Source organism: Cibotium barometz, chromosome 25 (genome assembly GCF_041138505.1).
Source record: "Cibotium barometz isolate CiBa-2024 chromosome 25, ASM4113850v1, whole genome shotgun sequence".
NCBI lineage: Eukaryota > Viridiplantae > Streptophyta > Polypodiopsida > Cyatheales > Cibotiaceae > Cibotium > Cibotium barometz.
In genome coordinates, this window is record NC_141070.1 from 23,818,974 (window position 1) to 23,834,873 (window position 15,900).

Below are 15,900 nucleotides of genomic sequence, written 5' to 3' on the forward strand. Positions count from 1 at the left end.
AGAAAGTCCCCTTTCAGTGGACTTCATTGGAAAGCAAAGCTTTCTATTCACTAAAGGATGCAATCATATCTGGGCCCGTGTTGATCATTCCTGACTTGCACAAGCCATTCTTTGTGGAATGTGATGCATGTGGAGATTGTTTAGGTGCTGTCCTAAACCAGGAAGGACACCCCGTGGCATTTGAGAGCCGCCGTTTGCGTGATATGGAGCTTTCTTTGGGGATCTATGAGAAGGAGCTATTGGCAGTGGTTCATGCATTGACCATATGGAAGCACTATCTTCTGGGTGCAGAGTTTATGGTGAAGACCGATAACCAAAGCTTACGGTATTTTCTCACACAAACTAAGCTCTAAGAGAAGCATATGTGGATGGCAAATTTCCTCTCTATGTTTCATTTTCAGATTGTGCATACACCGGGAAAGAAGAATGTGGTGGCCGATGCATTGTCTCGCAGGCCGTATATAGCTTCTATCTCTATTGCCTCTCATGGAGACTTGTCGTCTATGCAAAATAAGTACCATATAGATGCTGATTTTTCACATTTATGGGCTGATTTGGTGGCTGGTCATACTCATGCATCATATGTGATCAAAGATGGGTATCTCCTTAAAGATAATTGCCTTCGTGTACTCACAGATTTGAGGCAAAAAGTGTTGGAAGAATGCCATGCTCCACCGTATGCAGGACATAGAGGTATTCTACCTACTACTCATATGGTTGAACGCTACTTCTTTTGGCCAGGGATGAGGAAGGACATTCAGGCTTATGTACGTGCTTGCCTCACTTGCCAAAAGGTCAAGTTTGATCGTCACAAGTCTCCTGGATTGCTTCTACCATTGCCTATTCCTTCGCAGCCATGGGAGAGTATAGCTATGGATTTCATCATGGATTTGCCTCGCACTCAGCAAGGTAATGATGCTATATGGACTATCGTTGACCGGTTTAGCAAGCAAGCTCATTTCTTGCCGGTCAAGAAAACGATCAAGGCAGATCATATGGCAAAAGTTTTCTTATCACAGGTATTCAAGCATCATGGTATGCCTAAATCTATTGTGGGTGACCGTGATCCTCGGACTACCAGTCTCTTCTGGAGAGCACTTTTTGACAATATGGGCACAAAGCTGAATTTTTCATCTGCTTTTCATCCTCAAACCGATGGTCAAAGTGAAGCAGCAAATTCAGCCGTATTGGACCTTCTCAAATGCTATGTGGCTGATCAAAAGACTTTGTGGGAAAAGTATTTGCCACTTGTGGAGTTTGCATACAATAACACGGTGCATGCTTCTACTGGGAAGGCTCCCTTTGAGATAGTTTATGGCAAAGTGGTATTGCCTCCCATCCTACGTACTAAGGATGAGATTTTTGCTGCTGATGACTTTGTCAGGGACTTGGATGTTGCCTTTGCACAGGTACGGACAGCCATAGCCCGTTCTCAAGAGAAGCATAAGAAGGCTGCAGACAAGCATAGAAAGCATTTGGATGTCAAGGTAAATGATTGGGTATTGCTGAAATTCGAAAAAGCTAGACTCCGTAAGAGATCTGGTAAGGAGGGGATGTTTCCCAAGCTCTCATCCAGGTATTATGGGCCTTTCAAGGTCATTGAGCAGATCAATGAAGTTGCTTTTCGTTTAGCATTGCCATCCCATTGGAAGATACATAATGCTTTCCATGTTAGCCTCTTACGAAAGTATGTGGGTCCGGAACCAAGTCTTCCTATCATTGAGGATCCACCAGAAGTGGATGAGTTGGAAGAGATTTTGCAACCAGAGCAGATTGTGTTTCATAAAGAGCGTAAGCTATCTGCAGGCAAGCTTGTGAGACGCTATTTGGTGAAGTTCAAGAACTATCTCCCCATTGATGCTAAGTGGGTTGATGAGGACTACTTCAAAGATTATCCGCAGCTTCTCCATGACTATTTGGAAGCTTTTCAGTTGCGGACAACTGTTTAGAAGACGGGGAGATGTCACCATTGAGCTATCTAATGGTCCTCTTATCTTCTTGTGTGAGCTTTGGGCTCTGGATGAGCATACTCCGTAGTGGTGCTCCATCGCTAGGACTGGCACGGCGTGATTCGTAGTGCCAGGGACGGGTGGATTGCACACGGTGTATGTTTCTGGATTACCACCGCTAGGACTGGCACGGCGTGATTCGTAGTGCCAGGGACGGGTGGATTGTACACTGTGTGTGTACCTGGAATTGACTTTCCGGTGGGCCTGTTTGTGCCCGGAAATGTCAAGTATTGTGCAAGTACCTGAACGGAGATTATCCTTTAACAATGTTGCATTGTGCACTCATGTTTGCTTGCCTTTAAAATGTTTTCGCGTGAACTGGTTTCGTTTGCATGCCTGACATGTGTGTCTAGCTCAGGGGTCGGGGACGCCCTCCCGTGAGCCGTGGAATGCCTTGTCTTCTGACGGGTTTTGTGGCGTGTGAACAGGTGGGAAATCCTTATTTTAATAAGAGTTTTAAGTTATAAGTCTTATAACTTACAGGTTTCATACTTCATTAAAAGTAGGTGGACACTTTATAAGTGTGGGCACCTTCTTTTGGCCTGGGCACCCTTTTATAGCATGTGGGGTGGGGGTTGGCCACCTACCCCACCTACCACACCCAATCCTTTGCATGGGAGGAAGGCGCCTCACTTCCAGCCCTCTCCCTTGCATTTTGAAGGAGAAAAACACAACTGCTTGCTGGGATTTAGGGAAAACAGGTTGTACAGCAGCTGGAGCACTCAATATTCTCATGAAACAGGTCGTACAGCTCCTATTCCATCTATTGCTTGAGGACTGAACCACACAGTAGGTACAGCAGGTATATTACCCTCATTTCTTGCTGATTCTGGTCGTACAGTAGGTACAGCAGGTACAGGAAGTACAAAAATCATCATTGCCTGTTGATTCTGGCCGTACAGCAGCCTTGGAACCCTTTTCCCATGGACTGAATGGTACAGCTTCTCTCTTTTCACTTCCATGCGTGGATTCAGGTCTGGACAGCTCTCTTTTTCTCTCACGTGTGTACTCAAAACAGTTAGCAGGAGCCCTCTTCACTCCCACGTGTGATTCAGGTCAGACCAGTGGGGTAATCCGCGTGGATTTAGGTCATACGTATTCCCTACAAGTGGCCCAAGTTGTTTCACTCTTCCTACTGGCTGTACGGTGGCTCCAGAAGATTTTCATCGCGAAGAATGAGGAATTCTCCTGCTCTCCTATGTCTGGACTCCTCTTCCATTCACCAAGTCAACTCCGTGAGGGTGCCCCATCGCTAGGACTGGCACGGCGTGATCCGTAGTGCCAGGGACGGGTGGATTGCACGCGGAGTGTGACTCTAGAAGGTGCTATGGACGGGGCAGCCCTTGGTGACTGCAGACTCGGCATCAACAAACATGTTTGGGTTTGATACTTTGTTTTTCATTGTGCATTGCTTATTGGAAATCTGGCCTTGGGCCCGTGTACTTGTAACAAATTCTCCCAAGTAATAATATCAATCCTTGGGGGGGGGCCGGCCGTTCCGGCCTCAGTGTGGTGTCATCTATCTATGCTCAGAGTTGTTAATTACTTTTTATTGCTATTTTGTCTTGTGCTATTGTCTTTTAAGAGTGTATATTAAAGTGCTAATTGGAGAAGTGAGTCCAGGAAGGGGTGACCCCTGCTTGGGTCTCGTTTCAGGCGGAGGCTTTGTTTTTCATTCCATGACGGGTGTACCCAACATGGGCATGACTGGGAGCTATGGTATGCATGGAGGTATGTATGGAGGTATGCTAGGAGGTATGTATGGAACTTATGGAGGTGGTGGTGGAAGTGCTTTTGGTATGCCTGATATGGGAGGTGGTATGATGGGCATGGGATCTAATGCTGTGGGCAATTCTTTTCTCAAACCACATCCCTATGATAATCTTGTTCAGGGTGAGAAGCCAAAAGATTATAAAGAGGGTGGTGCTGTAGTAAAGTTTGATACTTTTAGTGGTGCAAAGGATCGTTTGAAGGCTCTCACCTTCTTTCAACAGTTTGATGTGGCATTTTCTGGCGGTAACTTCACAGAGGCATCTAAGGTACGAAAGGCAGCTTCTTTCCTAAAGGGTAATGCTCTTCAATGGTGGTCGACACTTCTTCATCAGGGAATAGCACCTAGCACTTGGGTGGAGTTCAAGCAAATCTTCTCTTCCTTACGGTTGATACCGACTTTTGAGGTGGATGTTATGACAGCTTGGCATCGATTAGATTCCAGAGATTGTAGTAATCTGGAAGAATATAACAAGAAATTTTGGGATGCTCTGCTACCGGTCACATCCTTTAGGCCTGTGTCACTAGTTGAGCAGGTAGAGACATATTGCTGTGTGTGACATGCGGGGACTGATCGATGTTAAGCAACCTTGGATTAGTGCTACACTTTACTTAAGAGATGATTAACTGAGATGGACACGAGAGATAATTAACTGAGATGGACACGAGAGATGAGTGTCAATGCAATGCAGCTATATTAGATGATGAATGCGGTTACAATGAGATCCAAATGCTGTCCTAGATGATGTCTACCCTTGGAAGAGAGGGAAACATGCTGAAGGATGATGAAGGATGGCTGTCCTGACTCCAATGCTGAGTTCCACCACTTGTATGTTGGTATCCCTCTATGTAGGAGTTGGGAAGATGGCTGATGTAGATGCTGTGATGTGTGGATGCGCTGCTATTCCCAGCCCTCCTCGAGTAGAAACGCTGAAGAACACATTGTTGAATGTTGGGATGCTCTAAGGAATAGAGGCGCCTGCTTTATATAGCTCAAATAAGGCTGGTCGGCCAGCATACTGCTGTCGGCCAGCAACTTTGGACAAAATAAATGTAAAAATAGCATAAAATGCTATCTTGGCTGCTATCCAAACTCTGTCGGCTGCCTCCACAAGCCCCAAATGCTTTGGTCTAAACTCTAGATGGCTAATGTGATGCTACAATGCTTAATCCAGCCCATACCATGTGGTACATGCTGAAAACCTTCATTTAAATGCCTGAAAAATGCCTGATAAATCCTGATGATGTTTATGATGCTAAAATGATGCCATGTCACTGCACACCTGAAGGGTGTGCACGTGACATTCCCCTCTGCTAAACTGTTGCTGGGTGGTAACTTGGCAACCTTCTGACTCCTTGTTGACCTTCCTCCAATGAGACTCCTGTCCCCTTTGACTTCTTCTGCCGGGACTGAGGTCAATGTTGGAGTGAGATCCCTGTGGGCCAAAGACTATTGAACTGCGGGAACGTCATGGCACAATGCTGCTAACCTGCAACCTGTAGATCTACCTGGAATACTTGAGTCACCCTTGACTTGCTTGTGGAGTCCTTTCACACACCATCTCCGTCGTTCTTGAACCTCTGAACCTCCTGAGGCGAATGTTGGAGCAAACTTCCCTCTTCTTTTGTGGAAAAGAACTCCCTGCTGCCAATTGAAGTCAAAAACTCCATTCACTCCTTTGATGATGGATGTCATTCTTCCCCAGAGAACTCATGGGTGAAACCTGTAGGCCTTGCAGAATGCATGATGCAAGGTATGATTGCTAGGATGACTAAAATACTGATGCAAGCCTATATGCTGTGCAAAATGCAGATGGATGGCTTACTGATGTATGCCTAAGGGAAGAACCCTAGGGATGGCTTCAGAATCTTGAGAACTGGATTTAGCTGTACGGAAACGTGAAACATGATGACTGAATGACTTCAGAGAATGAACATGCACTGACTGCTAAGGCTGCCTACCCTATGCTATGATACCAATGTGACATGCGGGGACTGATCGATGTTAAGCAACCTTGGATTAGTGCTACACTTTACTTAAGAGATGATTAACTGAGATGGACACAAGAGAGATGAGTGTCAATGCAATGCAATGCAGCTATATTAGATGGACACAAGAGAGATGAGTGTCAATGCAATGCAATGCAGCTATATTAGATGATGAATGCGGTTACAATGAGATCCAAATGGATCTATGCTGTCCTAGATGATATCTACCCCTGGAAGAGAGGGAAACATGCTGAAGGATGATGAAGGATGGCTGTCCTGACTCCAATGCTGAGTTCCACCACTTGTATGTTGGTATCCCTCTATGTAGGAGTTGGGAAGATGGCTGATGTAGATGCTGTGATGCGTGGATGCGTTGCTGTTCCCAGCCCTCCTGGAGTAGAAACGCTGAAGAACACACTGTTGAATGCTGGGATGCTGTAAGGAATAGAGGCGCCTGCTTTATATAGCTCAAATAAGGCTGGTTGGCCAGCATACTGCTGTCGGCCAGCAACTTTGGACAAAATAAATGTAAAAATAGCATAAAATGCTATCTTGGCTGCAAATGCTGTCGGCTGCTGTCCAAACTCTGTCGGCTGCCTCCACAAGCCCCAAATGCTTTGGTCTAGATGGCTAATGTGATGCTACAATGCTGAATCCAGCCCATACCATGTGGTACATGCTGAAAACCTTCATTTAAATGCCTGAAAAATGCCCATAAAATGCCTGATAAATCCTGATGATGTTTATGATGCTAAAATGATGCCATGTCACTGCACACCTGAAGGGTGTGCACGTGACATTCCCCTCTGCTAAACTGTTGCTGGGTGGTAACCTGGCAACCTTCTGACTCCGTGTTGACCTTCCTCCAATGAGACTCGTCCCCTTTGACTTCTTCTGCCGGGACTGAGGTCAATGCTGGAGTGAGATCCCTGTGGGACAAACACTACTGAACTGCGGGAACTTCATGGCACAATGCTGCTAACCTGCAACCTGCAGATCTACCTGGAATACTTGAGTCACCCTTGACTTGCTGTGGAGTCCTTTCACACACCATCTCCGTCGTTCTTGAACCTCTGAACCTCCTGAGGCGAATGTTGGAGCAAACTTCCCTCTTCTTCTGTGGAAGAGAACTCCATGCTGCCAATTGAAGTCAAAAACTCCATTCACTCCTTTGATGATGGATGTCATTCTTCCCGAGAGAACTCGTGGGTGAAACCTGTAGGCCTTGCAGAACGCATGATGCAAGGTATGACTTCTAGGATGACTAAAATACTGATGCAAGCCTATATGCTGTTGTGCAAAATGCAGATGGATGGCTTGCCGATGCATGCCTAAGGGAAGAACCCTAGGGATGGCTTCAGAATCTTGAGAACTGGATTTAGCTGTGCGGAAACGTGAAACATGATGACTGAATGACTTTAGAGAATGAACATGCACTGACTGCTAAGCTGCCTACCCTATGCTATGATACCAATGTGACATGCGGGGACCGATCGATGTTAAGCAACCTTGGATTAGTGCTACACTTTACTTAAGAGATGATTAACTGAGATGGACACAAGAGAGATGAGTGTCAATGCAATGCAATGCAGCTATATTAGATGATGAATGCGGTTACAATGAGATCCAAATGGATCTATGTTGTCCTAGATGATGTCTACCCCTGGAAGAGAGGGAAACATGCTAAAGGATGATGAAGGATGGCTGTCCTGACTCCAATGCTGAGTTCCACCACTTGTATGTTGGTATCCCTCTATGTAGGAGTTGGGAAGATGGCTGATGTAGATGCTGTGATGCGTGGATGCGCTGCTGTTCCCAGCCCTCCTGGAGTAGAAACGCTGAAGAACACACTGTTGAATGCTGGGATGCTGTAAGGAATAGAGGCGCCTGCTTTATATAGCTCAAATAAGGTTGGTCGGCCAGCATACTGCTGTCGGCCAGCAACTTTGGACAAAATAAATGTAAAAATAGCATAAAATGCTATCTTGGCTGCAAATGCTGTCGGCTGCTGTCCAAACTCTGTCGGCTGCCTCCACAAGCCCCAAATGCTTTGGTCTAGATGGCTAATGTGATGCTACAATGCTGAATCCAGCCCATACCAGGTGGTACATGCTGAAAACCTTCATTTAAATGCCTGAAAAATGCCCATAAAATGCCTGATAAATCCTGATGATGTTTATGATGCTAAAATGATGCCATGTCACTGCACACCTGAAGGGTGTGCACGTGACACTGTGGGTTACCCAAGGAGCTTCGTGATTATTGCATCAAAACAAAGGTCATTAATATGACTCAGATGATAGAAAATGTTAGACTTGATATGCCATGCTTACTGGTCAGATGTCAGGATTCAAGGATCAACGTCTCTTCTCCAAGAAGGCATCAAAGGAGTCAAAAGAGACCAAAAACACAGAACCACGAGAGAAGGGGCAATCCAAGAAGAGAAAATTTCAGCCCTTACCTCAAAGGACAGATGAAGAAAAGAAAGAGCTTATAGCTGGCAACAAATGTTTCTCTTGTGGAGAAGCGGGACATCGGTTCTATAGGTGTCCGAAGAGAGCACCTAAAAATGCAGATGACTCACAGGAAGAGCCTAAAGCAAAGAAACAGAAACCGTCTGCTGGACTAGTACCTGACTTGATAGGGTTGAAGCAAGGGGATGCATCTTCAGAGTTATGCAGAGCATGGGGAAGACTTCGAGATCAGGAGGTTTTGATCTTTTTCGATCTTGGGACTTGTGCAAACTTCATCACCCTTAGCTTGCAGCAAAGTTGGGCATCAACCTAGAGGAGATGGGTGTGTTGCATGAGGCTACTTTGGCTTGTCCTAGACATTCGGTGGAGGTTACACCGATCATTGGAAAACTGCGTCTCAGTGTGCAGACTTACACGGACAGAGAGGATAATTTCTTCATCATGCCTTTGGGGGGTTGTGATGTTTTGTTGGGTATGCCTTGGTGCCATAAGGTTAAAGCGGTAGTAGATACTTTCAACGGGAAAATCTCTCTCATTCACAAGAATAAGGAACACACTCTTGATGTAAAGCTTAAAGGAGAATCTATTCCTGTTGTATCGGCCTCGGCCATTTCTTGTTTAATAAAGAAACATCTTTTTATTTACTTAGTGTTTGTTAAAGAGAATTAGGATACCAGAGATTCTAACCTGTCTCAGTTGGACAAGGAAAGATTGGAATTTCTCAAAAGTTTTCAAGATTGTTTTTCAGAGGCTTTGCCAAGGGAGTTGCCGCCTGCTAGGCCTGAGGATCATGGGATTGATTTGATTCCTGGAAGTTCACCACCAAATAAGCCACCCTATTGGGTGAGTGCAGCCCAACAGTGCTTTTGGTATAAAAGAAAGATGGTTTTTGGTAGATGTGCATTGATTATAGGGCATTGAATAAGATTACCATCAAGAACAGATTCCCTATACCTCGAATCGATGATATTTTGGATCGGTTATAGGAAGCAGCTTATTCAGTTGCATTGATATGAAGAGTGGATATCATCAAATTCGCATCAAGCCAGAAGATGTGCACAAGATAGCTTTCAGGACAACTTTTGGACTTTATGAGTTTTTGGTCATGCCTTTTGGTCTTACGTATGCTCCAACAACTTTCAACAGGATGATGGATCGGATTTTTCGACCCCATCGTGCTGTTGTGGACACCTTCTTTGATGATATGATTGTGTTCTCTCATTCGGAGAAGGAGCATCGGGAGCATTTGACCAAAGTGTTTGAGGAACTCAGAAAGCATAGGTTGGTTGTCAATGGAAAGAAGAGTGAATTTTTCATGCAAGAGATTCACTTTCTTGGGCACAGTGTGTCTAAGAATGGCGTTAGGATGGATCCAGCAAAAATTGAAGCAATAAAGAATTGGCCGGATTTGCAGACCATTCATGATGTGAGAAGTTTCTTAGGACTTTGTTCATATTACAGGAGGTTTATCCGATTCTTTGCAGGGATTGCTTCACCTTTACATCACTTGACCAAAAAGGATGTAAAATTCCGATGGACAGAGAAGGAAGTGGAAGCTTTCAACAAGCTTAAGGAAAAGCTAACCACTGGTCCAGTTTTGGTTTTACCAGATCTGCAAAAACCTTTTGTGGTACAGTGTGATGCATGCGGGAATAGCATTGGAGCTGTTCTTATGCAGGATGGACATGTTATTACTTATGAGAGTAGAACTTTGTCACCAGCAGAAAGGAATCTACAAGTATATGAGAAGGAGCTTCTTGCGATTATTCATGCTCTTTCTACTTGGAAGCATTACCTTCTTGGGGCTGATTTCATTGTTCAGAGTGATCATCAGACTCTTCGCTATTTCCTTACCCAAACGAAGCTTTCAAAGAAGCATATAAGATGGGCAAACTTTTTGTCCATGTTTCACTTTCAGATTGTTCATGTGGATGGCAAAAAGAATGTGGTAGCGGATGCCTTGTCTAGGAAACCACATGCGGCTGCCGGCTCCATTATCTTTTATCATGAACTTGATGATATGCGAGAACAGCATGCTCACGACTCAGATTTTGAGTGGATTTTTGATCGTTTGACTGAAGGAGAGCGAGTTGATCATTACTCTCTCAAGGAAGGATTTTTGATGATGCATGACAAATTGTGTGTCACATCTCAGTTGAGGCAAAAGGTTTTGACAGAATGCCATGCTCTACCTTATGCAAGCCATCGTGGTATTGAGGCTACAGTGAAGGCTTTGGAGGCATTCTTTTATTGGCCTACTATGCGCAGGGGTGCTGATGCTTTTGGTCGTGATTGTATCATTTGTCAGAAGGTGAAGTATGACCGTCAAAAGACACCTGGGTTACTTCATCCTTTGCCTATTCCAGATAGACCGTGGGAGAGTATTGCTATCGACTTTATCTTTGATCTTCCTAGGACAAAGAGTGGGAATGATGGCATCTGGACTATCGTAGATCGTTTCAGCAAGCAGGCTCATTTCATTCCAGTTAGGAAGAAGATTTATGCAGAGCAAATGGTGAGGATATTTTTGACGAATATCTTCAAATACCATGGGATGCCCGCATCTATTGACAGTGACCGAGATCCTCGAATGACGAGTTTATTTTGGAGAACATTGTTCGAGAACATGAAGACTTCGTTGAAGTTCTCATCGTCTTTTCATCCACAAACAGATGGGCAATTGGAAATTGCCAACTCAGTTGTATTGGATCTTCTAAAGGGTTATGTTTCGGATCATAAGGAACAGTGGGAAAAGTATCTTCCTTTGGTGGAGTTTGCTTACAACAACACCATTCACACTTCGACAGGTAAGGCACCTTTTGAGATCCTGCATACAAAAGATAAGATCTTCGAGGCAGATCGTTTTGTGGAGAATATGGATGAGGCTTACAAGAAGGTCATGGTGGCTCTTCAAAGGACTCAAGAGAAACAGAGGAAAGCAGCAAACCTACATCGTCGATCATTGGTTTTTGATTTGGATGATTGGGTGCTTTTGAGATTTGAGAAGGCTAGACTCAGGAAAATGAAGGGTAAACAGAGCTTATATCCTAAATTGAGTATGCGGTACTAAGGGCCTTTTCAGGTGATTGAGAAGATGAGTGATGTTTCCTATCGTCTTCAGTTACCGGATCATTGAAAGATTCATAATGCATTCCATGTGAGTCTTCTTAGACCTTTCAGAGGTGCGGTGCCTACAGATTAGGTTGATGAGCCGCAACCAGAGGTAGAAGAACTTGATGAGATTCTTCAACTGGAACAAATTTTGGCACATAAAGAAAGAAAAGTCAGAGGAAAAGTTTCACGTCGATATTTGGTGAAGTTTGTGAACTATTCACCTATGGATTCGAAGTGGATGGAGGAGGGTGACTTGGCAGATTCACTGAGGATACTACAACTTTACCTCGAGGTTTTTGGTTTGAAGCCTACCTTAGAAAGTGCTTCAACAGGTTCAGCTGTGGATTCTGGAGTACTACTTGTTACTCAAGAGGGGGGTGACTCCTCTCCTTTGTCATAGAGTTCACTTGGATGGGATCTGGAAGTCGCTTGGTGTTCTTATCAGCACACCCGAGATACTGACCTGGCAATATATCTGCCTATGGGATTTCTATGATATATGTGTACTAGTCACATGGTTTGATTCATGGATATACGAATCTTTCGAGAGAATGGGGACGCCTATTCTAGACTTTAGTTGATATGCATCATTGTTTACTCATGTTCATGATGTACTGCTGATCGTGGGTCCTGTGGGATGGCCATGAGTGGAGCAGGTAAAGCATCTAGGGAGACTGACTATTCACGAGGTGGATGCTCTTGATGTAACATGCGGAAACTTTGGGGGTCTTCTTTCAGCCCTAAGCACCACTGAGAACATGTTGATGCAAAAACGTAGACAGAAGGGAGAGTAGAGAGAAAGAGATATGCTTAGGTCTGCATTAGTAACCCATCCACCTGCATTCTTGCACAGCATATAGGGTTGCACATGGTTTGCATAGCAGTCATCTTAGCAGTCAGTCCTGCATACATGTTACCCATGAACTCTCAGGGAAGAATGACATCCATCATCAAAGGAGGACATAAGTTTTGGCTTCAACTGGCAGCAGCAGGGGGTTTCTCTTCCACAGAAGACGGAAGTTTGCTCCAACATCGCCTCAGGAGGTTGAGAGCTTCAGGTACGACGGAGATGGTAGGTGAAAGGTTTCCACAGGCAGGTCAGGGGTGACTCAGGTATTTGCCATTCAGTTCCCGCAGTATATAGAGTCTTGGCTCAAAGGATTTCACTCCTGCAGACGGCCTCAGTCCCAGCAGAAGATAGAAGGGGGCAGTGGTTTGGAGGCAAAGGATCGCAGAAGAGTCGAAGGTTGCCAGGTTTATCACCCAGCAACAGTTTAGCAGCAGGGAATGTCACGTGCACACCAGTCAGGTGTACAGTGACATGGCATCATTATGGCATCATTAGCATCATCAGATTCGTCAGATATTTTACCAGCATTTATCAGGCATTATTCAGGTATTTTATGCATTTTAATAGGCATTTTGGGGCAGCCGACTAGCATTATTGAGAGACATGTACTGGCCGACTGCATTAGTGCTGGCCGACCAGCAGCATGTTGGCCTATTTATTCAGGCGCCTCTTCATTCACTGATCAAGGCTCATCAGAGTGAAGCGCATCCTCATCTGGAGCATCTGGCGTTTCAGCATATCACCCTCAGCACCATAATCAGCAAACGCAGCCTCCTCTGGATCATCCTGCGTTTCAGCACATCATCAGCAGCAGCATTCAGTTAACGCATCATCCTCAGCATTCGTAGTCAGCAAACGCATCTCCATCAGCATCTTCTTCAGCAAACGCAGCATCATTCAGCCATTAGGTCTGCGTTTCATTATTCTAACAGCATTCAGCATCTGTTCCCAAAGCTCCCTTCAGCGTTTCCTTCCCAGGAGACAAGGGAAAGAGTGGACAGCAGTTCAGCCCGCATTTACAGCATATAGGCAGCATATTCAGCAGTACAGATCCATTTGGATCTCATTGTAACATCATTCATTCATCTAATATAGCTGCATTGCATTGACACATATCTGTTTGTCTCTTAAACATCATTAAGTGCAGTTAAGTATAGACTAAGGTTGTGATTACTACGGTCTCATCCTTCACATGTCACACACACACACACACACACACACACACACACACACAAGCCCTGAGGTAGAGCAAAAGCAGAAGCTTGACTATGAACAAGAACTGGCGACGACCAGCAAGTGGGAAGGACCAATTGCAAAATCACGTAAAGGCGACAGCCTCTCTCTCAAAACAAACTCCAGCAGAGTGCGCGATCACGATCAGGGGCGAACGTGCTTCTCTCTCTCTCTCTCTCTCTTCTTCCAAATTTATTATTCCAGTTTGTAAAGCGATTAAGGTGTGATTAAGTGTGTTCACCGCTTGTTAAGTTTCTGAAGGCCGGTTTGGAAAAAATGAAAAAAACATGCACATGACCAGGGACACCTCCCACGGGCGGGCACACCCACATCACAAGCCCTCACTCAGTATGGTATAGATAGGAGATGAATGCTAACACCCCCTCCCAGCTCCTAGATGTGGAACTAATCCGAGTGAGCTGGAGTGCTGACGGAGCATGTGTTGAGGAAGAGGCTTCGTGAAGAGGTCTGCCGCATTGCCCTCCGTCGAACAACAGGCTAGCAAGATGTTACCATCCAGAACATCTCTCGAACAAAGTGATATTGTATCTCTATATGCTTGGTCTGGGCATCGAAGTCTGGGTTCCGAGCAATAGCCATATAGCTTTGGTTGTCGCACTGTATGATCGTGAGTTCCTTCTGTTGAAACCAGTCTCGCCAAGTAACCTCCTAAGCCACACCACCTCGCAAGCAGCACCACAAGTAGCCTGATACTCTGTCTCAGTGGAAGAGAAGGCAACAGTTGGTTGCTTCTTGCTGCTCCAAGAAATCGCTCCCGAGCCAAGGGTAAAGCCGTATCTTGAAGTACATTTCCTTGTGTTTGGGTCTCCTCCCGAATCAGAGTCACTTCAATCTCGGAGTCTGACTCGGTCCTTCGATCCCCCTGTAGTGTCATAAAAGAGTCCAAGATTCTTCGTAGCCTGCAGATACCGCAAGATTTGCAATCCTGTGTGTCCCAATGAGTCTTCAAAGGTGTCTGCATAAATGAGCTCAATAGCCCCATTGGAAAACTCAAGTCCAATCTGGTGTTCAACAACCAACTCAATGAACCGACAAGTTTCCGATACAAAGAGGCATCAACCTGCTCACAAGGATCATGTACAATAGGTTTGGTATTCGGGTCCATCGGAGATGAAATAGGCTTGTAGCTCTCCATCCCAAAGGCCTCCAACAACTCATGAACATACCGCTCGTGAGAAACAAAGAACCCCCTTTGGGTCTGCCAAATCTCCAATCCCAAAAAGAAATGGAGTAAGCCTAAATCCATCATCTCAAACTCCTCTAACAAGGCAGCCTTCGTCACAGCTATGTGCTCCACATGATTGCTAGTGAGGACAAGATCATCCACATAGAGGATAATCGATGTGACCATACCGCGTTCCCTAAAGAGATACAAGTTCGGATCTGCAATTGATCTCTGGAAACCTTGTTTCTGAAAGAAAGCATCAATCTTCTGGTTCCAAGCCCTGGGAGCATGTTTCAGACCATCCGCAACTTGTAAACCATACCTTTTGAGCCCGGAACCTCAAAGCCTGGAGGTTGCTCAACATACACCTCCTCTTGCAAGTCACCATTCAGGAACACAGATTTAACATCCATTTGATACACCGGCCACTGCTGATGAGAGGCAAGGGCAAGAATTATCCAAATCGTGGCCATCCTAGCTATTGGTGCGAAAGTGTCCTCATAGTCGATGCTTGGTCGCTAAGCATAGCCCTTAGCCACAAGTCTAGCCTTGTGCTTGTCCACGGACCCATCGGACTTATACTTGGTTTTGTAGACGCACTTGACATCAATGACTGACCATTTCGACGGCCTCGGATCCAACTATCAAGTCCAATTCTTCTTTATGGCCTCTAGTTCCACTTGCATGGCTTTCCTCCAAGTCTCTTGGGAAAGAGCTTCCTTAACTGAAGCAGGCTCCTTGTCCCGAATGATATGAGACATCAAGGCATAATTTACTTGTAAATGCTCCTTTGACTGACATTTGTCACGAACTTCATATGATCTTCGAGGTCCATCCTCCGTGATCCACTCGGAGGGATACTTTGTCACACCAAACTCTCGAATGGTATCCAACCACCACTTCGGTACCCGAACAGAACGCGGAGCCTCCTTTGCTGTTGTGGCAAATCTCCAATCTCGGGATCAACCTCTCCTATTGGCTGAGACTGGTTAGCTGGAACAATAGCTCGGGACTCATCCTCATACTCGTGTGGCTCTCCAAGAAGCGGTGGCTCCTCAACAGCGGAAGCTGGAACATGCTCATCAAAGACAACATCTGTTGACAACCACCTCATTCCACTCCGAGTCATATAACCTATAGCCTTTGGAAAGAGAGTTATATCCCACAAAAACAAGCTTCTGGGACTTGGAGTCAAGCTTTTGGGACTTGGAATGTGAGCATAGGCATCACTCCCAAAAACACGGAAATGGGAGACATCTGGTTTCTTGCCAAAAT

General features: G+C 45.2%; 1 protein-coding gene across 1 annotated transcript in view; it reads left to right on the forward strand.

Annotated features, from left to right (window-relative positions):
- LOC147624370 (zinc ion binding protein) overlaps nucleotides 1-15,900 on the forward strand; it is a 130,184-nt gene that overhangs the window by 13,061 nt on the left and 101,223 nt on the right. The gene's annotated exons all lie outside the window — the stretch shown is intronic.